Raw genomic sequence first — 23,978 nt, 5'->3', positions numbered from 1 at the left:
CCATCCTGGTATCAAGTACGGGTGTCAATCTCCACTGTTGCCAGACCACCCAACCACTCACATCCAAAACCTTCACTCACAGCAAAATCACGATGCAGGATAAACCAGGTCCAAGTCAAGGTCTGGGCACCAACTCCGTTCTCGTCATTGTCGAATTCAAAACACAGAATAACTCCAGTACCCTAGTAATAACTGGGTGCTTCCCAATTTCTTGCTCTCCTTGGTGGTGTCAAAAACTCACATCAGGTATGGATTTGAGGGAGTCAAGGCACAGCTGCCGCCTGCCAGTGTTCCTCGTGTCTATGATTAACTGAGACTCACATCAAGGGTTTCCTTGTCCTTGGCAATAGGCCTTTCAGAGGAAGTAAGAACAAGGACACACACAAAGACTGGAGGAGAACAAAGGCAGAGAGGATCTGTAAGTAAAGTACACAGGGAACAGGAGACCTGTAGATAGAACAATGGGGATTGGAGGGGCAGTGGGAGGGCTCGCCAACCCCCAGGTGTCACAGCTCCTCTGTCCCCTGCTCTGTGCTGTCTTTGTGTGTGCAAATAACATTTACAGATTTTTGGCTGACGATTCTAATTGCCTGCTAATTGTGAATAAAGTCTGAACTAATGCAGACAAAAAGTTTTTGCAATAAACGTAGTTGGAGAGAAAAACAATACCTGTATAAAATAACTATCACATTCCATACCAGGATGTGATGGAGAAACCAAATGGGTAAAATGATGCCACCTGCCACAGATGCTTATGGGAGATGTCAGGACTGGAGGCAAAGGGAACGCTGTCCTCTTGTTCCCCTGTCTCATGGAAAGTAGACAATAGTCACTCCACACAGCTCTCCTGCCCTCTCTCTTTTCAGGAGACTGAACCTCATGTTAGGTTGAGACCACGCGAGAAGCAAGCACTCTGTAACTGACCTGAATCCCCAGCCCTCTTTTTATTTATTTTTTATTCAGAGAGAGGGTCCTACCAAGTTATCTAGGCTGGGCTTCAACTTACTTTTCCAGGTAGGTCTCACACTTGACATCCCCCTGAATGTCTAGGACTGTAGGCTTGTCCCACAAGGTTTGGCTCCACAGCTCTTCTGGATGGTGCTACAGAGAACAGTTGTCTGTCATAGTCATGATTCCAAATTCCCACCAGAAAAAATAATGACTTGTCCATTCTGACCAGCTGCCCCCCCAACACAAATGAGCTGAGGTAATAGTGAGCCTATTAGTAATGCCTGACTGTGAGAGCCCATGTGTGTGGATCATAAAGGAGACAGGAATCAACTTCCTGAATGTGTGGCCTGAGAGCCCACCCATTGCCAGGAAGTGGTCACTTGTGAGTGACTTCAGAAAAGTATCACGACAAGCATAATAAATACCAACAACAGAACCAAGCCCATGAGAGTCAGAGCAGCTGTTTCACAGGGACAGCAGCCCAGGGCTGAAGGCTATGGCATCCTGTACCTGGTCTTGTTCTCTATCTCCTGGGGCTTCTTCTCTTAAAGCCTGGGCTCCTGTTTCCTGAGCAAGTCCATCCAGGCTAGTGTTAGGAGCAAGACTCTGTCTAGGCTATGGTCAGTTTTCTATTTCTCCACCCTGGTCCCTATGGAAGGTTTATCTTCTGAAATATGGGATTATTCAATAAGACCTACATGTCAAATATAAGCACCACTGCAGGTTTTTTTTTTTCTTTTTTTCTTTTTTTTTTTTTTTTTTTTTTTTTTTTTTTTTTTTTTTNCGAGACAGGGTTTTTCTGTGGTTTTGGAGCCTGTCCTGGAACTAACTCTGTAGACCAGGCTGGTCTCGAACTCACAGAGATCCGCCTGCCTCTGCCTCCCGAGTGCTGGGATTAAAGGCGTGCGCCACCACCGCCTGGCACCACTGCAGTTTTCAGCAGATGGGGTCTAAAGTGAATGTAGATCATGTTCTAGATCAATTCTAACAGTATATCAAAGACATCGTACAAACCCTGTGCTGATTTATGTAAATTACATGCTGACTCTAGATGACAGATTCGACTGCCCATTCATCGTTTTCCATACCATGCTTTAAAACCCATCATTTAATACAGCTGCATCAGTTATGGTAGGGTGCTTTTGGCTGCAGGTAAACAGAAACAACTTCATGTAACTTACATTAAGTTTATATGAGTTGTTTTAGCAGGCAGAGAGATGGCTCGGCAGGTGGAAGTTGGCAGGCACACTTGATGACAGAAGGTTGATCCCCGATGGAAAGAAAGAACCAATTCCCCAAAGGTCCTCTGACCACCACATGTGTTCAATGGCACATACATGTACAAACACACACACCCATATAACAACAATACATGAAATCATTTTTAAAATCCAGGTGTAGTGCATATCTGCAATCTCAGCACTCAGGAGGTAGAGGCAGGAGAATCATGAGTTCAAAGCCAGACAGAAATACATTCAAGATCCCATTTAAAGGTCGGGGGAGGGCACATTAAGGTCCAGACTCCCACCTTCCCTCAGGGTCAGCCTGATCTGATCTACTGACCAGCTTCCCTTAGGGCCCTAAGACAGCTGCCATTGTTCTAGGAACCACAGGGAGATCCCTCAGAATTGCTTTTCATCACTAATCAAAACATTTCCCCAAAGCCTCAGGCAGATGTCCTACCCTACTGGGAGACCTGAATCATGTCCATGCTGACACTAGTAGTGAGCAGGATAGGATCCAGTATTAGATTTCAGGGCTAAGGCCGAGCCAGTCTCCCAGAAGCATCTGTCTATACCCAACACTTCGGCGTTCTGTTAGCAATAGTCTGGATAAGTAAGCAATGATGTCCACCCAAGCACCCACATCTAAGATGGCATTGCCATCTTTAAAAAGAAGATGTTGGTCCCATTAAACCAAGATAGGGCCAGAATTGAAGCCACTTCCATTTAGTCAGCCATCCTATTCCAGTTGCGCAGGAAGCTCAGCCATACTGAAATTTGCAATGGCCATAAAGGCAGCAGTGACGACAGCAGACCATTAGCAAGCTCTCATCTTTGCCACACCTGCCTTAACTACCTTGCATATAATGGGAATATATGCTGTTCCTAGGAAGGCAAGCAAAGCAAAAAATTAAGGAGACACTTGCTCTGAGAGTTGTATTGTGCAATCGGGCATCTGAAAATAGATGCCTCTTAAATTTTGTACCCTAAAGTCCTAGTTTGTTTGGCCCAACTTTCCAGATCTATCATGACACTCAGAACCAATGACTCTTTCTCCAGTGCTAGCGGAGAAGGTCGGAGTACTCCAGAGTCTCTCCCAAGGAATTGCTCTCAGCTGCTTTGTCCAGAGTCTTAGTCCTTTCTACTGGCAACCTCTGTCTAAGAACTCTTAAGTATAGGGTCAGAAGACTGAATATTTGAACTCAGGTAAACTCAGAGGGGTCACCTGAAGTACTCCACACAGCTTCCTTCAGGGATTAACCTAACTGGGCCGATGGGAAAAGGGAGAAGGACAAACAGACACACACAGACAGAGAAGCTGGGACTAGGTGGGCTGTACTCGCTCTGGTGGAGGATACCAACTACCATGGCACTGACGAGTAACCTCCATGCATTCACTTTATACATCTGAATCAAGGAGGCAGGTTTACTGGATTCAGATGGCTAAGGAGGCAGGGTCAGTTCATCTCCGCAGTAGGTCTCTGTAGGGAACATTGGGAAGAAGTTGTGGTTGATGGTGTCTGTACACTGTCAGCATTTACACTGTGGCCAGAGGAAGGCTGTGCTATCCCTCTGAACATCACCCTGAAAAGATTTTGCCACTCCCATGGGTCTGTGGCACTGGGGTATTTGACATGACTGTGTGCATGTCAACAACATACATCCACTCAGAACTCCATCCACCCCTACAGTCATCTCCCATGTAAAGCAGCCCACAGTGTTGGATGAGGACGTTCTTGTAGCTATGTTGTAAGTCATCTTCTTTTGCTCCATGTATCTCCTTCACCGGTAATTCACCAATACCCTCTAGCACTCAAACCTCCATATGGAGCTCTGCCCCCTTCTGAGACGGGCTCAAACTGACCTTGAACTCTTGATCTCCTGCCTCAGCCTTCCCAGTACCCAGCATAGATTCCCCCTTCTTAGCTAATTTATTCCAGCTACAGCAAGTGCAGGAATAATCCCAAAGCAGGATTAAAGTTAGTGTCTCCTATGACAAAATAAAGCGCTGATAGAGCTGATGAGCAAGTCAGCTGAGGTTTTCAAACCTGCCCTGGGAGGATGAAGGGAGGAAACCGTGGAAGTGAACACGTGGGGAGTGAAGCGTAGCTAGCATGCGAGAGATGGAGTAGATAATAATTACATGGACTAAGGAATTAGATGATGACTCTTGGAAAAGGAGATGTGTTCCAGAAAGACAGTAAAAATCTGCATGTGATTAGTGAGTAATGTAAGCTAAACATAAGGATGCACAATTTTAGGTCTCAATTTTTAAGAGCTGAATGTGAATTACAGAGTCCTTAGGACACACATTATACAATGCGAGATTATATGTTCATGTCCTATAGCCAAGTGAGAAGAAAACACTGAGTACCAGAGTCAATACCTCCCAGGAAAGATGGAAGAGCCCTATCAGAGACTAAATGCTCAGCCAAGGAGAATACTTCAAAGTTTGGTCTGTTTTGTTGTGATTGTTTTGCGTCTTACTTTTTTGTTGCTATGATGCAACACTATGATCAAGGCAAGGCAACTTTTAGGAGAAAGGAGTCTACCTGGGCTTGCAGTTTCAGAGAGTGAGTCCATGAGCATCGTGGCAGGGTAGGTATGGAGCTGGAGCAGTCACTGAGAACTTATATCCTGATCCACAAGTTGGAGGCAGAAAAAGAAAGAGACACAGAGACACAGAGAGAGCGCGCACGCATGCTTACTGGAAATGGCATGGGCCTTTGAAACCTCAAAGTTCACCTCCAGTGACACGCAGGGAACCAAGAATTCAAACATATGAGCCTATGGGGGCCATTCTCATTCAAACCACCACATTTTGTTTTGTTTTTGAGACAGGGTTTTGTGTAGCTCAAGCTGGCTTCCAACTTGTCATGTAGCCAGGCATGTCCTTGAAAATCTTTCTGTCTCCACTTCCTGAGTGCCAGGATTACAGGCATGTACCACAACACCTGGTTTTATGTGGTATTTAGTGTGTAACCCAGAGTTTCCTGCATGCTAGGCCAGACTCCACCAACCGAGCTGCATTCCTAGCCCTAGTCTATAGGTAACGGGTGAGGCCCTTATGCTTTGGATGGTGACATTTAAACTGTGTGCTTGGAATAGGGGCATTAAACTGTGTGCTTGAAATTTTCAAGCTCCTGGGTTCCCCTAAAGTTCGAGAGCAAAGCATTGCTTATTCTTCCTGGTAAAGACTAACGCTCAGTCACTCCTTACTGAAGAGAGAAGCAGAGGCTGTGCTAGGCAGCCTCAAAAATAGCCCCAATATTTACCATCTCTGTTAAATCTACTTTGTGTAGTTTCTGTTGTTTTTGTTTCTAAGATATATATTTTAAATAATGCGTATGTGTCTGTGTGGAGGCACATGGCTGCAGAGGCCAGAAGATGTGAGAGGGTGGAGTGCAGTCATAGGCTGTGGTGAGACACCCGACATGGGTTCTGGGAACCCAATTAGGATCTCTTGCAAGATCAGTACGCACTCTTAACCACTAAGCCACCTCTTTGGCCCTATGCTTTGAACAGGGCTCACTGTAATCAACAGAATATTTTAAAAACGAAAAGTGTGACTTCTGCAGTAGACCATAAAAGACATTTCCGCTCCCCTCGTGTTTACTTTTTTGGACTAGTCTCTCTGGGGAAAGCTGCTTTCTACATTCTGAGGTAATCAAGAAACATTGTGAAGAGACCCATAGAGCAAGGAACTGAGACTTCCTGCCAATTACCCGTAAGTAACTGACACTTCCTGGCAACATTCACGTTATGAACTCCCTTGGAAGTGACAGCAATGCCAACTAACACCTTGGCTCCAATTTTAGAATCTTGAGTCAGAAATTGTGAACCAATACAGTTTTGTTTTAAGATGCTAGTTTTTGATCCTAATTTGTTATACAGCAATAACTAAGTAGCATACCTTCACAGCAACGATTCCTGCACCCCATCATAAGACATCTAACTAGGTTACATTAGAACATAACCAATCGAGGATGTTCTAAGAAAAGAACTATACTACCCCCACAAATAAAGTTGAGATTAGCAGCAGCAACTAGTATGCTATATTTGTAAGGAGTATTTACACCCCAGAAGACAGTTCTAAGAAGTAGGGTGGATCTTGGAAGTGATGGAAACCACTAAGTGCACGTGCCAGAAGCTCCACGGCAAAAACTAAAAGGAGAGACCATGCTGACTAGAGTACGCTCCATACGATGAGAAAATACACCAGCTAGCTTTGCTCCACAAGAGGAACTGGAAGAGTTTCTGTCTATTGAAGTGACAAGGAATATCTACATCGCTAAGAATTTCCATAGCTGCCATCCTTTTGGGGACCGGGCCAATAATAGCAGACGTTATGCAGTTAAACTCATTGACAGTAATAATGATAGTGGGACCCTGAAAATAGAAGCAAGATGATCACAAGTGTCGTACTCCATAGAGAATGTGAACAAAATACAGGACAATAGGATAATATCCAACTATATAAGCCAAAAAAGTCAAGGATGGGAATCACATCAAAAATCAAATCAGGGAGCCTGATGAAAAGTTAGTTCTAGATCTAAACCAATGTTCTGTCCTAGAATTTGCTTACTGAAAGGGAGGCAAATTCTCTACAAAAAAAGGACCCTGTAACACCATAGTGAAGATATTGTATTGATCTCAGTCCTTCCCTAAAGGGATGTTCATTTATACAGGTAAATATACACAGGGAACACAGGGAAAGGGAGAAATCTTAGCATTTTGAGAACAGTTGGACATAGACAGCAAACTGACACTGAAGTCGGGAGAGCCATAGAATATTAACTCTGTCCCATCCAACTGGAGAAGAGACACACAGAGGCCAATTAATAAACAGAATTCTGTCTTGAAGTAGGTTTCCCTGCTCCCTAGACTTGCCTAGTAAGCATTTTCTTGTCCACAAATTCATGGACTAGATATACTTACTGGTAGAGTCCTGTACATTTTCTTGGGAAAGCATCTGAAACTGCCCCTTCCTAGCCTAGCCATAACAGTAAATACAAAATAGTATCTGGTTTTTACGGAAAGGCAGGTCTGAGACGCTTGAGTCATGTGGGTCCCCATCACACTGCCATTTAACTCACAGGTCTGGCCTCTACACAGGCAGGTCATTGTGCGGATGACTACAGACTTGCCCAAAGTCTTGAGCACTGGACCCAATTGTACAACTTTGCCATGTGGAGAACTTTTTTATTTTTTTAAGTCTGAGGCATGTTGTGTCAGCCAAATTGGCTTTGAGTTTGAGATCCTCCATCCTCAGCCTCTCTGGTAGAGATTACAAGTATGCACCACTATGACCAGCTTCAGATGAAGTATCTTGACTAAAGCAGATTAACATGGCCTCGGGAACAACTCTCAGCTATGGATCCAACAAACACATTCTTTCGATCTCTATCAGAAAGGAAGATCTGAAACAAATATTTACTTAGGACAGGCAACAGTTACAGTTCGGGTGACTCTTGAGTGCTCTGTGAGCCTATGGAACCAGTAGCAAAATGTAGGAGGCCTTAGCCGGGCGGTGGTGGCGCACGCCTTTAATCCCAGCACTCGGGAGGCAGAGGCAGGCGGATCTCTTTGAGTTCGAGGCCAGCCTGGTCTACGAGAGATAGTTCCAGGACAGGAACCAAAAGCTACAGAGAAACCCTGTCTTGAAAATTTCAAAAAAAAGAAAAGAAAAAGAAAAATGTAGGAGGCCTTACTAAATTACTTGTCTTTCAGAACACAGGAGTTGAGTTCTGCACAGATCAATGGCTCACAATACTGTTGGCTCCTTCTTCTACCAGGGGACATAGTAAGTGTCTCATTTAATGACAAGGTTTTTTCCAAGAGAACAGTGTCAATACTGTGACCGAGGAACTGATTGCCATCACCAGGAAGCTGTACGCCTGTTGGTATGCATATAATCTAGTTTTGTATCTCTTGATGGAAATTTGGTAAGTACATCAGTTAGAGCCTAATTTTGTGCCCACCAAGTAAACAACCTGAACCAGATAAAGAGAAGCTTGCCATGGTGGTAAAGAGGAAGACAGTGGGTATCAACTGTAACCTCTAAGCAGCTGTGAAGCCGGGCGGTGGTGGCGCACGCCTTTAATCCCAGCACTCGGGAGGCAGAGGCAGGCGGATCTCTGTGAGTTCGAGACCAGCCTGGTCTACAGAGCTAGTTCCAGGACAGGCTCCAAAACCACAGAAAAACCCTGTCTCGAAAAACCAAAAAAAAAAAAAAAAAAAAAAAAAAAAAAAAAAAAAGCAGCTGTGAGAGAGACAGCTTGACTCCACTCCATTCATCTTCTCATAAATTCTCCAGTATAGGAGCCCAGGGACAGCTGGAGAGTGAGTCCCAGAAGTCACGAAAGAAGCGAGTGAGTCTGGCAGTGGTGGCGCACACCTTTGATACCAGCACTAGGAAGGCAGACACAGGCAGATCTTGGTGAGTTAAAGGTGGTCATTCTTAACTACAGAGCTAGCTCCAGGACAGCCAGGATGATACTGAGAAACCTTGTCTCAAAAATTTAAAAAAAAAAGAAAAAGGAGAGAGAGAGAGAGGGAAGGAGAGAGAGAGAAGAAAAGAAAAGGAAAGGAAAGAAGAAAAGAAAAGAAAAGAAAAGAAAAGAAAAGAAAAGAAAAGAAAAGAAAAGAAAAGAAAAGGAAGCAGGGGAATCTGTGGAGCACCACCCAGATGTATCAGCTCCTTCAGGGCCTGAGAACACATTTCTTTCCCTGCTGTGGGCAGTGTGGTTAGCAGCTGTCAAATGAACCCCTACTCCTGGCACCATCTTCTGCTGATGAGATTCTTTACGCAAGATCACACTTCCCTTCTAGGGACCAAACAGCCTATGTTCAATGACCAGTCAATGTGAGGATGAAAGACTGTAAGAGTTCCTCTGTCTCCATTCAGAAGGGCTCTGGACGGCTGACTGCAACTGCAGCCCCTATGGGATTAATGCATTCTTTCTTATAACTATATCACGGTCGGTGTTCTCCTCCAGCTCAAAAAACATTATCTTAGCTTTCCAAGAGGACAAGTTCCAAGACCACACACACACACACACACACATACACGTTTACAGAAGCAACTCAAGCCCTATGAAACTTAGTGAGCACGCACACACTTTGGTTCTGGACCCTATGCACTTAACTAATACACACTGATTCTGCACTAGAATTTGTCGAGTTTCCCTTGATGAGACCCTGGATCAAGCAGCTGGACACACACTAGAATGTACCTTTCAATTGCGTGTTCCCTGGAAACTACCAGGAGATTTCAGAGCCAGAGAGGGAAGATCTGCTCTCCAGCTTCCCTCCACATTCCATCTTACACTGTGGGTCCCAGGGACTAGCAAAGCTTACAGCCAAGCTTGTGACGCTGCACAGAGGAATGGACCTGCTGTAACAGCTGCCGCCCCAGCCACAGTGCTCTCAGATCTGCACTGGAATCATCCAAATGCACAGTGACCCTGGTTTTATGAACCAAAGTGGCTAATGAGTGATCTTTGGCTAGGGACTTACCTAGCGGTAGGGATCAAGTTCGTATCTAGTCTCACTTTCCTCCTAGAGTAAGGAAAGCTCCCCTGGTCTCCTGAAGGCTGCACAGTGTCAGTGCTAGATCTAGGAAGTGCTGAACGTGAATGTCACTTAAGTGATCTCCACTGTGACAGAGAGGCAGATCAGAATCAGCTGCTGAAGGTCATCTCTTTTAACAACTATATCCTCGATTTTCATTCTCTGACGAGTTTCTCAGTGCCAGGACTCCAGCCAACTTCTGTACATGTTCATGAAGTAACACACAGGGCAAGGGCGTGTTTAGTCACTTTTGATAAGAACTTCCCCTGTACAGCTTCCATATATAACGTACCTGGCTGGCAGCCCCCCTTCACGCTTCAAGTGCAGTGTGTGTTCTGAGGAATGCTCATGGCCCCTCTGCTGGGGACTTCCTGAGGCGATGGGAAGAAGAAAACTCTAGGTACTGCTGTCCCAATGGTGACACACATGGTCCCCAGTGTTGCAGGGACTTACCTCCTATTGTTCCCAACAGTGGGTTTCGGCTTTAGAATGTCTGTCTTCTTCCTGTGACTCACTTGGCAAGTTTCAGTTTTGTCCTTGTCCTTCCTTGTCATTTCCTGTTCTCCCCATGACAGGTGCTCCCTGGACCATCTCCAGTAAGTACTCCTCCCTGTATCCTCCCTAAAGAGCATCTGTGAGGACCCCATTCCACCTAGACCATCCCCGATGCTGTGACACAGTGCCTTTGTGCAGACATTGCATGGTAAGTGCTCCCTGGACCATGTTCAGTAAGTACTCCTCCCTGCATCCTCTCTAAAGCAGCATCTGTGAGGACCCCCATTCCACCTAGGTCATCCCCGATGCTGTGACACAGTGCCTTTGTGCAGACATCGCATGGTCATCACCAGCCCGCGGTGCCTCCTGACCCCACTATGGAGTCAGAATACTATGTCTATGCTTAGAGTCTCTCTCATACCGGAATGTGACCCCAGGAAAGCCCCTTATCTTCTCAAGCTCCACTGTTCTCTCTGTAAGGACAACAGTGCCTAGGCAATGCTCCTCCCTTCTGAGAGTGAGGTGGTAAGGGGGGAACTGACCTTTACGGTTTAAAGAGCAGCCTGAATGTCAGCTGTCATTATTGCAGTATACGTGAGGTAGATCTGAGACATCCTCCCTGGAGAAGGAGCCTGGAAAAGGTGGCGGCCATGCACAGCCTAGCTCTTCAATGGAAATCTCTCCCTGCAAATCGAGGCTGAGTGGAATGCGGGGTCAGGGCGCATCATTCCTCTTGGCATGGGCCAATACTGCTGAAGGAGAGTGGACTCGAGAACACCATTGGCTTCCCGCCACTCAGAGCAGCTACCTTTAACCAAGCAGCTTTTAACAGAATCTCACTGAAATCCTGTCTCCTGCATGGTACGGTTAGTTCCTCTTCAGTATCTGAGGCAACCTAGTGTTTTCCACTGCTTTCTAGTGCGCAGAGTTCCCTAGAAGACAGAAATGAAAGTGATGATTAAGAAGATTACACTCCAATTTCAAATGTTTGACCTAAACATTGACTCCCCACCCACCCACCCCCAATCCTGTCCCCTTTGCCCCCCAAGGTGGGAAATCACATTTTAAACACAGCACACAAGTTCCAGTTTGCACTGTTACATGTAGGTTTGCAATCTTTAGACACAAATTTAGTCCAGTTCATTGGAACTACATGAAGCAGAACTTACAGAAATCATATTTTTCTTCATTTTCTGAAAACATAGGAAGGCTTAAATGCTAGGAGTATACCAATTCCTGTTAATGCCACTTATAAATAACTAAGCATATGCGCATCTCATCTGGGTTGACCCATCTTCTCTATCCAATCTTGCCGCCAGGTTAGATTATTCCAAGTCTCATGTCTGGGATGAAGATAAGCCCTGGGAGACTTTCAAACAGCAATAGGGAAAATAAGGACGGTGGGGTCTTTTGTCAGGCCTTCTCAGGCTCACAGTTCCCTCCAAAACAGCCTTTCTCAGCTGAATTTTTGTTTGTTTGTTTGTTTTGGTAAATGACTCAAATCTGAATAATCTAGAAAGTTCTTGGTTAGACTCAGAATAAAAGGGACACATGGAATATTAATGCAGGTATTTCCCAAGGCAGTCTGAAACCAAGTTCTGCTAGAATCCAGCAGATAACTTCACATGTAAATTCACCATGGTGCTTTTTTCTAACAATATATCATGAAACCTGCCAACAGAGCAAAAGGTAGATTATCAGACAGCTCCAATGTTCCCTGAAGGGTCTTTTGCATGAACGGGGGAAACCTCTGGTGTATTTGAGAGCATCATGTAGGAGCTCTCTGCTTCCTCCATGTATTTGTCGAACGCCAAGCTTTATAATCATGACAAGAAGCAAACACACATCAGAAGCTTGCAGACTGCTCACTAGCTGCTTGTGCTAATACAAGCTAAGCTAATGAGATACTGCGGTGGAGGGTGGAGTGGGCTTCCAGGAAAGAGCTGCCTTATCAAGCCTTAAAGTATAAGCAGGAACTGGACAAGAAAAGGGAAGGAAAGGAGTCTGGCAAGAGAGGCAGAATGAGCAAGCATCAGGATAAACAAGGCAACCACCCGTGTACACAAGCAGCAAGCATTTTTCTCACAACGTGTTTTCACCTACAGTGTTCACGCCATGGCCCTCCCCTATAGCCCTGGATTGGGGAAAGGCTGGCTCTTGGGGACCCTGTTGCCTGTGAAGTCCAATTTTAACAGTCAGTGCTACACAGCCCCATCCCAGGCTCCACTGCCTCAGAGTCTCTCCATCACTGCTGAGAGCACCCAGAGGGGACTCAGGGGTCTGAGACGAGCTGAGGAAGGAGGTCTCACCACCCCTTCATGATGGATGACCTGCTGTCATGTAGAGATTCTGAGAGGTGCTCAACTTTTCCTGAAACTTTCAAAGAAACAGCCCTTGTGTGCTTTATCTCTCTCCTAATGTGTTCCCTCAAAACCACTCAGAAACTGACTGTGTGGAGGTAGACTCCATTAAAGCAATCTAGAAAACCACCCCGATATTCTTAAAATCCCCGCCCTTTCAAAACCTTCCAGTTTGTAGTGCAGCCAAGCTCTTTCTCCCTCAGGTATGTTTCTCTTCAGGCAGCTGTTTCCTCTATCACCTTTGACTTCTGGCTGGTTTCCTGCAAATCTGGCAGCAGCCCTATGTGCCTCCTTCCTGACGTGGGAAGGCCCTGCTCCTTCATTCCTTCCTCCTGTCAGCACAAACAAATGGTCCTCAACACTCAAACTGCTAACTGCAGTTGCCAGCAGAGAGGAAAATGGAAGAGTGTAAGGACGCTTATTCATTACACACGCTGTAGGAATTGTGTGTGTTATACTGTGCACACTAATTCCAGAAGCATACTGTTTGAGAACCAAGAGTATAGTTCAGTGGTAAGTGTTTACCTACCTTGAACACAGGCCTGAGTTGGAACCCTTGCTAAGAGAAATTAGTACCTAGTGGGTGTAGTACTAGCAAACATTACCCATACCAGCTGCTACCCATGTGTCCCTTCCTTCTACCATGTGTGGTAAGGAGAAAAGCTTCCGGAAAGGACAACTCACAAGTTAAATGAAATCTGATGTTGGTCAAATGGGACACATTTCCAGTGGGAGGATAAGGAAGTTCTGGACTCTGACATACGGCATGATGATCACGTTGATAGTGGGAGATCAAATGCGATTGCTCAGAGAGTAGATCTTTCAGTGCATGGAAGCACGCTCCCAAATGAGAGCTGCTGGGTAAGGTGATGGCTGAATTAACTCACCGCTGCTAATCCTTTTACAACGATGTGTATATTAGATTTTCACACTGTATGCCTCGAATGCATACAATTTCTATTAATGGTTTCTTAATAACGCTGGAAAATGCATTTGAGGGTTTTTAAAACCTAACCTCCGTTACTACGCAGAACGACAAGTTCTGTAGAGAAGTGACACCACCCTAAAGTTTCTAGAGCATCACAAGGAGCGTTTGCCTTTTAGTGGTTAAATCAGCCCCCAAGGACAGCACCCCCTCTCAGTGGGGTCCTGGCACTCACTGTCTACCACTGTTTCGAGGGGAATCCTAAGGCTCTGAAGGGTTCTCTTGTTCTTTCAGACATTTCCTCTGGGATCTGCCCTGTGGGTCCTTCCACTTCTCGGAAAGAGCTTGTCTTCTGTAAATCCAATGTACCAAACGTACCCCAGGTTCCTAGTTCATTCACCTCACAACTATTTTTAATCAGTTCAGAGAAATCTCAGGGAAAGATGTACATCATTTCTATGACTTCAAATTAACACATGTAATCTCTCTAGGTCACAGATTCCTTATCAGAAAAGTAGACCTCAAATTATAGGTCATATTAACTTGGCAAAAGTGCAAAGAGATTCACCACTTCCTGTCTTTCTGTTCTTTTTGGTCAGTTCCACAAACAATCTAGACCCATGGTGAAAACTGTATCATTTTCAGCTCCTCATATGGATGCTGTTCGTTCCACTCTGACCCACATGGCCAGGCAAGACCCATCTCCTTACAGCTATTGCTGATAAATTCTTGCAGTGAAAAAACAAAACAAAGAATGTGTGGCTGAACGGACTAGTTTGCTGATTCATTCAGAAAATATTTACTTGATCTCTTTAATAGATTGTGGTTCATTCTACCTATTAGGTGGTGATAGAAGGTACCATTGAGGTTTCTAAAAAGCAATGAGGTTTTCATGATACCCTAAAGGGAGGATCAGAGGTAATGGGAGAATAGAACAGGTCCAATGCCCTGCAGTGGGAGAGAAGAAAGGCATGAATGATTGAGTGAATGAATGGATGATGGAATGAATGAACATACAGAATCATTAACGAATGGGCAACTTAACCAGTTACCCATATTCTGCCTCTCACTGAGGGTCTTAGTCAACTAACACATCGCCATTGCCAAACCATCAAAGGCGCATGTCTCATCTAAAGTCTGTATGGATGGTGAAATTCCTTCTAACCTTTTTGAGTTTGCTGTTTTGTTTGTTCATTTGTCTGTTTGATGCCCTCAATTTCAAACAAGGTCAGGATCCCGCAGAACCCCAAAAGCATGTGGAGCCATTTGCAAGTTTGTTATGTAGAATTTGGGATTCCTGCTTACCTTGATTATAGGCAGGTGGGTGTCCAGGGGTTGCATCCTTTATTTTCCCCCAGAAGAATGCAGCCTTTGCAATTTAATTTGTGGAAAACCCTGAACCACACCCACTCCACGACCTAGAGACCTAGGTAAAAATTAGTCAGTAGTGATATCCACAGGGTTTTTTCCTCCTCCTTCTCCTCTTCTCAGAAATGGCTATCCTCCTTCCTGAGATTCCTGGATGCAAGGATCAATTCTAAGCACACAACACCGTGTCCAGCTGATACTGTGGGAATTTTGAAAACATGTGCCTGGTTCCTGGGGCTTCAGAGAGGTAGCTCAGACTCCTACAACCCCAAGGAGCTTTTCCTTTGTTTTTTCACAAATTCACCCCAAGTTTCTAGTTGCTAGAAACTATTTTAGCTGTCCGTCTCCATTCTCAGTATCATTGCAACATGAATGGTCTGTATGACACTAAGGAGTTTTATTGTTAGGTTTTGTTTTTCCTCTTTTTTTTTGTATGTTTTACAATAAATATAATGTAGAATTTAACTGCTTTTTTCAAGAGGTGAAAATTCTGAGAGGATATAAATTTATCAAGAAGAAAGAAAAAGAAAAACTTCAGTCATTTCTGAGAAGGGGACAGGGAGGGAGAAAAAAACCCTGTGGATATCACTACTGACTAATTTGTCTATTTTTGAAGGCCCTGGAGGAGCGGTTCAGGGCTTTCCACAAATTAGAATATAAGGTGGCATTCCTCAGAAGAAAGATTGCAAGCCTCTGGACACCCACCTGCCTATAATTAAGGTGCGCAGGAATTTCAAACTCCACAGAGCAAACCTAGAAACAGTTCCACATGCTTTTCCAGGTTCTGGATGCTGGTGGAACATGGACCACAGTGGTTTTTCAGCATCTACCCCTCCTGATAGGCCCATCACTATGAACTCCATTCACACCTAACTAGGAACAAGAGAGCCAGCAGTTCTACAGCATCCCCCAAATTCCATGGGTCAGCTAGCCTGGCATCTGAAGCAGCAAACAACTAAAAACGAGAGACCCTGTCTCAAACAAGATGATGATGAGACACGCTGATAGCTGTCCTCTAATGTCCAAGGACCACACAGCACAAACATTGCCACATTCACACACAGGAAGAAGCTCTCTGTCTGTCTCTCTCTGTCTCTCCCTTCCCTCCCCCACACTCACTCTCTCACACAGAGAAACACAACTGTAGTATAGCTAATCAGGAATAAATATCATTTTCATACCTAAAAAAATAAATCAGTAAATTATGATGTTACACTATTTGCATTTTTTAATACAACAATAGAATTTTACAACCATCAGGTCTAAGTGACAAAATAGTCAAGTAAAACACTGAAAATGAATTTTTAAAATGTCATTGATACAAATAAAAACTGCATTGACCATTTCCAAAGTTACTAATAATGCAGAGTATGCCTCTGGGAATCAGGGCCACTTCTGAGGAACTGCAATGAAAACTCCACCGTCAACCCGCACTGCTTCTGGCTCCGTCTACTCAGACCTGAAACTGGTTCTCTTAGCAGACACTTTCTAACACACTCATGGAGAGGATATTTGAATAGAAGCAAAATTTTACAAAAAGGCATTTTTAAAAACACAAAAACTAAAAGAGCAAATGATTTCCAAGCTGTATTCAGATGCTACAGAGCTTAATGGGTGGTTCCTGGAAGCCCTGCTACCTAGTGAGTGAACAAGAATGCATGTGAAGTATTTGTTCTTAGGCTATCCTGGAGTTGAAAAAAATATAAATGACCTTTCTGAACCATCCTGTAAGTCACATTAACATAAGAGGATTAATGAATTCCAACTATCACCCTGTTAGCTCAAAACACCCATATTTTCAAGCAGATTTTAAGGGGTTAGGTTATTATTATTATTATTATTATTACCCATAGATGCTTTCCTGAAGCATAAGGAATTACCTTCTAGTTCCCATCCAGAACCTAGGAGGATGGTTTGATCTGAAGGTAGAGCTGTAGTATAGGAAAGAATCAATGTTGAGACCAAGTCCTAGGTCTGCGTGGCTTCTCCTTTCTGTGTCCTATGGTATTCCTAAGCAGGGCAAGGTGGGAGGGGATGTAGCCAAACTCTGAGGTGAGAAACATTTACGTATTTTTAAAGACAAAACTCTTGGGAACTCAGAATGTGATCACATCTACAAAAGCTCAATAAACACTAGGGGATGGGCTGAGGCAGAAGGATCTCAAGTTTGAGACTCTGTTTGTTGTTTTATTTTTTATTTGAGACAAGATCTCATTATGCAGCCCTGGCTGACATGAAACTCACTATAAGACCAAGCTAGCCTCAAACTCAGCCACTTCTGTGCCTCTCAGAATGCTGGGATTAAAGATGCTCTCTCTCAACACCATCCTGCTTGAGACCCAACCTTATTTTAATCTGTTGAATCAGATTAGCCCAAGGAAAATAGATCAAAGAATACAAATTCCCTAGCTTGCTTTACACTTCAACTCAAAGTCAACAAGACTGACTGAGGAGATGATAAGAGAGAGGGAGGGAGGGAGGGAGAGGGGGGGGGGGGGGGGGGGGGGGGGGAGGGAGGGAGGGAGGGAGGGAGGGAGGGAGGGAAGGAGGGAGAGAGGGAGAGAGAGGAGGGAGATGAGGTAAAGAAAAATAAAAAATTTCAATTCTAGGCTAAAAAAACAAAATAGAGTAACTCTTGAGAAGGACACATTTTAAGAGACAGGAGTTAGGGTCTAGAGAGATGACCCGTGGTTAGGAACACACACTGTTCTTCCAGAGGACCCCAGCTGGAACCCCAGCATTCACACCAGACAACTCACAATCAGCTGTAACCCAGCTCCAGGGATCACCTCTGAACTCCCCAGCATGTGCCCACAAGTCCACACACCCACATGCGGGCACAAAAATAATTATAAGATAAAATGAATCTTTCTAAAAAGAAGCTAGAAAGGAGAAGGGAGAGGTGCCATCCTGGTATGCAGGGCAGCCTGAAGGTGTCGAGGGCCAATGAGACTTCGCTCAGCCCAGAATGTTGAGTTCCAAGCCAGAACTCATATGTGAAAAATAAAAACAGTGTAGTCTTGAAACAACTCAGAACGTGGCAAACCCAGGCACTCCTAGTAAGGCAGGCTAACCTCACTAGGCTGGGCTATATGTTCAGTCTGTAGTTTTTGTTCCTTCGTTTGTTTGAGGCTCTCTGTAAGGATCTACTCATTCTCGTGTTGTTTTATCATCACCCGAGTCTATTGCTGCTTCAGCTATCGACTGTGGCTCCGAAACTGCTGCCCCCTGCTCATGCCGAGGCCCTGAGAGACTTCTGCATCCTCCTGAAACTGCCTTCTGCCGCTGCCAACAAATGTAGTTTTCAACTAAATCTCTATCATTTTATTTACCAATAAAGACTTGAGAGTCAGATGCTGGGGTGAAAACCCACTAGCACATGGGGGGCCAAGAAGCAAGCAGTTGACCTTCCTTTGTAGCCAATGACCCAGCAAGAGAGTGTCCTTCTGTGTCCTAAACAAAAAAAGACTGCCATGCTCAAAGTCCCTGTGTATCTCTGTCTTCCAGACTACCTCCAATCCTCTATGACTACATTCTGTCATTGAGTTTCGGGATCCACCTCCTTGCAGTCTTAGGGTTCAGTGTGATCCAATATCATGAAACAGTCTTGGTGTTTGTCCAGAATTAGAGAAGTCTGTGTAGATGACTGGACGCCCTGAACTGGTAGATGAGCTGGGAGACAAACTTGAGCGGCAATTCAGGCTTTCCATGCCTCCCTGCCCCACCATATGGAGCTTTTCTTCTCCCTCCCTGCGGAAGAGAGGAGACCTATTCTTTACAGGAACTCTTTCCTGGAGGTCAATTGGCACAGTGACTAGTTTGGGAACACTGTGACAAGTCAAGGCATTTAACAACTACAAAATGCTAAGACCTCAGCTCCTGATTCCCCAGTCTGCTCCAATGGGCTTCCCCAAAACTTACAGTTTTGGCACAAGATAAGAAATGTTTATTCCTGTTGAATCAGATCAGCCCAAGGAAGAAAGATCAAAGAATACAAATTCCCTAGTTTGCTTTACATTTCAACTCAAAGTCAACATGACTGAGGAGATGTGGGAGTAGGCTAGGACTTGCCGACCAGACAGTGCACAAGGCCTGAGCTTGATCCCTAGTTCTGAGGTGGAAGGAATAGGCAAAAATAAATAAATAATAAATAAATAAATAAATAAATCCCCATCTACTAGTTCAGGACATCCAGTCATCTATTTAGACTTTTCCTCTAATTTTGGACAAACACCAAGAATTAGTAGAGCTCTACAGAAAGCCTCAAACAAACAACAACAACAATGCAGAACAAAATAGATAAGTAGAGCTAAGCAGAGCTTGGATGGAACAAATACATAGTGACTAGAACTGGAAAACAGAGAGAATTCTGTGCCATTGGATAGGAACCAGGCATAAGCAGCAACATGTGAGCTATACAAAAAGAGAGGTTAGAGACTGATAAAAACTTGGTAATAATGAAAAGTTCAAAAGGGATCAGAAAATTTAAATAAAAGTATTGCAGAAAGAGGAGCAAAACAATTTAAAGAAAAGCCTGGAGAAATTAAAGGGTTATGTGTAGGAATTCCAACATTTCTGACAAAAATTTCAGGATGTGGCAACAGGAAAAAAGGGGGGTAGGAGTCACCAGTAGGATGCTGCTAGGTGATTTCTCAGAAGTGACAGGTGACAGTCTATTTCCTGAAGGGGCCTCAGGGATACAGAACAGTGGATGAACATAAATGCTTGCCCCAAACACATTATGATGAAATTCCAGTACATAGATAACAATAAGGCCAGGCGGTGGTGGCACACACCTTTAATCCCAGCAGAGACTGGCGATCTCTGTGAGTTCAAGGCCAGCCTGGTCCAGGACAGGCTCTAAAACTACAGAGAAACCCAGTCTCAAAAAAAAAAAAAAAAAAAAACAAGCAAGCAAACAAACAAACAAAAAACAAAAATGAGCAATAGGAGTGATGTTTTAACAACACAATTATAGAATTCTCTAACAAGACAAGATAGTAAAGCCAAAGAAAGGAAGAGTGATGATCTTGGGAGGAAAACTTAGGGAATCCTCTAAGCTCTCAACAGCCTGAGGAGTGCTCCCCTGAGAGCATAAAGGGTAGAGTGGGGGGAAGAAGAGAATACCACTACCTAATGTCAACTGAAAACACCTTAGAAGGGGTGTATTCGAAGGTAAACAAAGAAAACTAAGTGGATGGGGTGAGGGAAGGCAATAATGCCACAGCATGGGGAGAAGAAATAACCACACACCACAATATTCAACTGGGAATTGTATTTGCAAAAACAAGGTGCATCAGATAGTTTATCCAATACAAAAGTACGTTCAATAGAAAAATATCTGAGAGGTTAGGTTAGAGGATGGAGTAAGAGAGCTGCATGCTCATCAATAGAAAGAGATGATTATGCCTAAAAATCACAGCTCCACAGGATATAACCCAGGTATAGTTAGAAATACATATATTTCTAAATATATATGTGCACTAATATATATGCTCTAAATATATACTACACACACACACACACACACACATCGATGCACCAAAGAAGTGGCCTCTAAGAAGGAAAAACAGAAATGTGAGACATGATACAGTGAGACACTGTGTTTTATTATAAATTTGAAGTACTGCTTAACTTCTTTTTTTAAGGTTTTGCTTTAAACAGGGTCTTTCTGTATAGCCTGGCTGGCCTGGAACTCACCATGTGGACAAGGCTGACTTAGAACCCACAAAAATCTACCTGCTCCTGCCTCTGTCCCTGCCCCCTCAAGTGCTAGAATTAAAGGCAAGCTCCACCACACCTGGTAGTATTTAACTTTTAAATGATGTGCATGTAATAGTGTGCATAAATAATGGGCATATCATAATATGTGCCTTTGATAGGACAATTGATTTCTTTAAAAAATATGGTGGTTTTTTTTTTTCCTGTTGGGCAGTGGTGGCACATGCCTTTACTCACAGCACCTGGGAGGAAGAGTTAGGTGGATCTCTGTGAGTTCAAGACCAGTCTGGTCTACAGAGTTAGTTCCAGGACAGGCTCCAACGCCACAGAGAAACCCTGTCTAGGAAAAAAAAAAAGAAAAGAAAAGAAAAGAAATAGAACAGGCTAAGAGAAGACCAAAAGCCATGAATGCAAATAATTTTCAGTGGCACTGGCAAGAATTGGATTTGTTCTTTATATCTTAAGTATGACAATTTTAATTTACCTGAGATTAGTTGGAAATGTACTTCAGTTAAGGAGAAGCTTTCCATATGTTTGTATTACAATAAGGATGCACTTGAGACAGACTAGCTTTGTGCATTCATGTGTGTGTGTGTGTGTGTGTGTGTGTGTGTGTGTGTGTGCGTGCGTGTGTATGTTTTGAACCATGAAGACCTGGCTGCCCTATGTACACTAGGCTGGTCTCAAATTCACAACTTCAAACTCACCTGCTTCAGTCTCACAAGTACTGGATTAAAGTATTGCCTCAAACTAAAATGGCCCATAGTTTTGCAAGTTCAAGAATGTGGTCCTGGCAGCAGTTCAGCTCTGATATGAAACCCTCTTGCCTTTATCACATTCCTGTGGACCACTTGTGTGAAGAAGTGATTATATCGTAGATCATGAAGTCAGAGAGGGCAGAATCTCTCAGTCCTTTGCAAGGGCGCACATCTCTGGTGCCTGGAGAATTTCCCATTGGGCACTATTTCTTAAAGATCCACCTGCCAAACCCATTGAGGACCAACTATTTCATACATGAACATTTGGAGGGGGCCAACAGCATTAGAAGCAGCCATTGGAATGCAACTGCTTTGAAAGTCGTCTCAGCACTGCAAATCATGAGCTCATCCACCCAGGGGCTTGCGTTTCTTTCACTGCACCATCCTAAAACATCTTTGTAAGCACCCCAGAGTCAGAGTGTGCCAGAAGTGGCGCTGCCTTTTTAAGTCAACGGCACACACGTACACAGGTGGAAGAGTTTAATACTGATAGGAGAGTCTTTAAGAACACATCATTTTCTAATTTTAATTTATTTAGGAAGATTCACTTCTGTGTTTCAAAATATCATTATACTACTTTCTTGAATTTTCAGCATTAGGCATGACCCACAATTATAGGCAAAGATTCTGTTATTTCTTCCCGAACCACAATATTTACATATACTCTTGCCATACCTTGGTTATCCTGAGAGTACAGACGGTTTGCTTATGTCAGTCACTTAGTGCACAGACCATCAGAAGTATAAAAACTCTCCAGAGCCAAGTCATCAGACCAACCATGATTATTTTTTTCCTTTCCTACACAACCGCATATCTTTCCCTTTACTTAGTTTTCTATGTACTTATCAGCAATCCAAAACCTCAATTTTCTGCCAAATGTGTGCATTTCCTTCCAAGACACTAAGATCTAGCAGATATTCTAGTCTCTTCAGCTCTTTGAAGGCACCTTTCTCAAAGCCTTCCGGCCCATCCTAATGGGGACTGCTTACCCGATGGCGTCCTATCCCAAACATCGGCATGCCTCTCATGACCTGTCACTCCCTCACTTCTGTCGTTTCCTGCGCCACCTTATCTCTCTTCCCTTGTTTCCTCAGCTGCTTGAGTAGTCTCGCCCACAGCAGGTTCTTGAGAACCGTTATGTGGAGGTGAACTTCTCCATCTTTTCATGGCTGCACGTCCTGCCACCTCCACAGGCTTCGGATTTGTACTGTAGCTTCAAGTGTTTCTGGGGAGACATCTAGAGACACCGTGAGAGATGGCTCTTTAGATATGAAACTTGGTTTTTGTCCAGTCCTGCAAAATGTGCCTTAATTCCTTTAACGACATCTCTTCTTTCCCCTTAGCTACATCATGCCCTCTGGACGGACCCTGCTTTAGTTGGCTTTTCCTCCTGGTTTCTAGCTCTTATTCCTGTCTATTCTAATTCCTGCGATGTTTCCTCAGTGTTATCTTGGAAGATTTCTGTTGAAAATACTCATTTTTATGTCATTGTTAATTTCAAAGACCTTTCTAATGGCAGTCGAGTAACTGTGTTTTTCAGTCAGTCATCTATTTTAATTTTGTGGTTAAAATCTTTTCTTTTGCATCTCTGAAAACCACTTTCTTCTTACAAGTGTCCTCCTTCCTACCTGACTTTTTTTCTTCTCTGAGAAAGCGGTCACCAGCTATTTGAACATTTGGTCTTTATCTTTCATTTGAAGCTGATCTTGGAGGCCTGCTGTTCTGTGGTTTTCAGTTCTTTTGAGTGTCAACGTTAACTGGGAGGCCTGCGTTTTGAATGTGGCTTGCCCCATTCTGTTTGGCTGTGAAGCAATCCTGTTCCTGGCTGGTTGGGCCACTGGCAGCCTCAACAGCATCAGGCATGTCTCCTTGAGCAGGTCATACTCCCGCCTATAGCCTCCCTGCTTGGAATTTGTGGTTCAGGTTGATGGGAACCAGTGCTTCTTGGACAGTGCCTCTCTGTCCTGCCGTCCTTGACCTTAGTCCAAAGAATTTCATTATTTCACAGGAAACAGGCGTCCCAGGCCTCTCAAAGGCTTGAGCCAGAATGAGGCCGTGATCTGTCATCACTGAATCCAGGACTCCACCTGCTTTTCAACTTTTCTGTCAGTCACCTAACTGAAAGCCTTCTCCTTTGCTCAAGTCCTATAAGCAGTGTTTGCAATTCCCAAACTCTCTCGGAGGTCCTGAGTCCATGACCAGGGATTCAGTTTTCTCACTGCCAGCGCAGCACCCACTGTTCCCAGGTCTCTAAGCCACTCACCACTTGTCCACATGCTCCTCCCCCCAAGAACACTCCTGCTGGGTCTCCTCTCTCCTTCTTTTGTCTTCGTGGGACAGTGCATCTTGAAAATACTCTGCACTGTAAGTCAGTGGTTGAAGAGGGAGCTGGAGACACATGTCCACCTGCCATCTTTAGACTGAAGTCTCCCCGTTCTGTTCGGAGGCAGCTCTTACAGAAAGCTGATACCTGCTCAAAAGCGACACAGGTCCCCCAACATTTCCAGAAAATATTCAAGGCGTGGGGGTTTTATTATCTCCGGTGAAAAGCATTGTTAGTCTTTTAAAAGGACATTATCCACAGGCTGCGGGGATGGCACAGTTA

The 23,978-nt window shown here is 44.1% G+C and overlaps 1 long non-coding RNA gene across 2 annotated transcripts in view; it reads right to left on the bottom strand.

The window, feature by feature from the left end:
• Nucleotides 1–23,978, bottom strand: part of LOC126491166 (uncharacterized) — a 130,119-nt gene that overhangs the window by 43,279 nt on the left and 62,862 nt on the right. The window contains exon 2 of one of the 2 annotated variants that reach the window (XR_007589334.1): nucleotides 10,784–11,173. This is a non-coding gene — a long non-coding RNA (uncharacterized lncRNA). Of the gene's footprint in view, nucleotides 1–10,199; nucleotides 10,751–10,783; nucleotides 11,174–23,978 lie in introns of those variants that run through there. The other variant, XR_007589336.1, reaches the window with a different exon arrangement.

The sequence above is a fragment of the Alexandromys fortis genome, unplaced genomic scaffold (assembly GCF_014885135.2).
Source record: "Alexandromys fortis isolate MF-2015 unplaced genomic scaffold, M_Fortis_MF-2015_v1.1 scaffold_245, whole genome shotgun sequence".
NCBI lineage: Eukaryota > Metazoa > Chordata > Mammalia > Rodentia > Cricetidae > Alexandromys > Alexandromys fortis.
The sequence above is the reverse complement of the archived record's forward strand: the minus strand, read 5'-3'. Positions and strand labels throughout refer to the sequence as shown.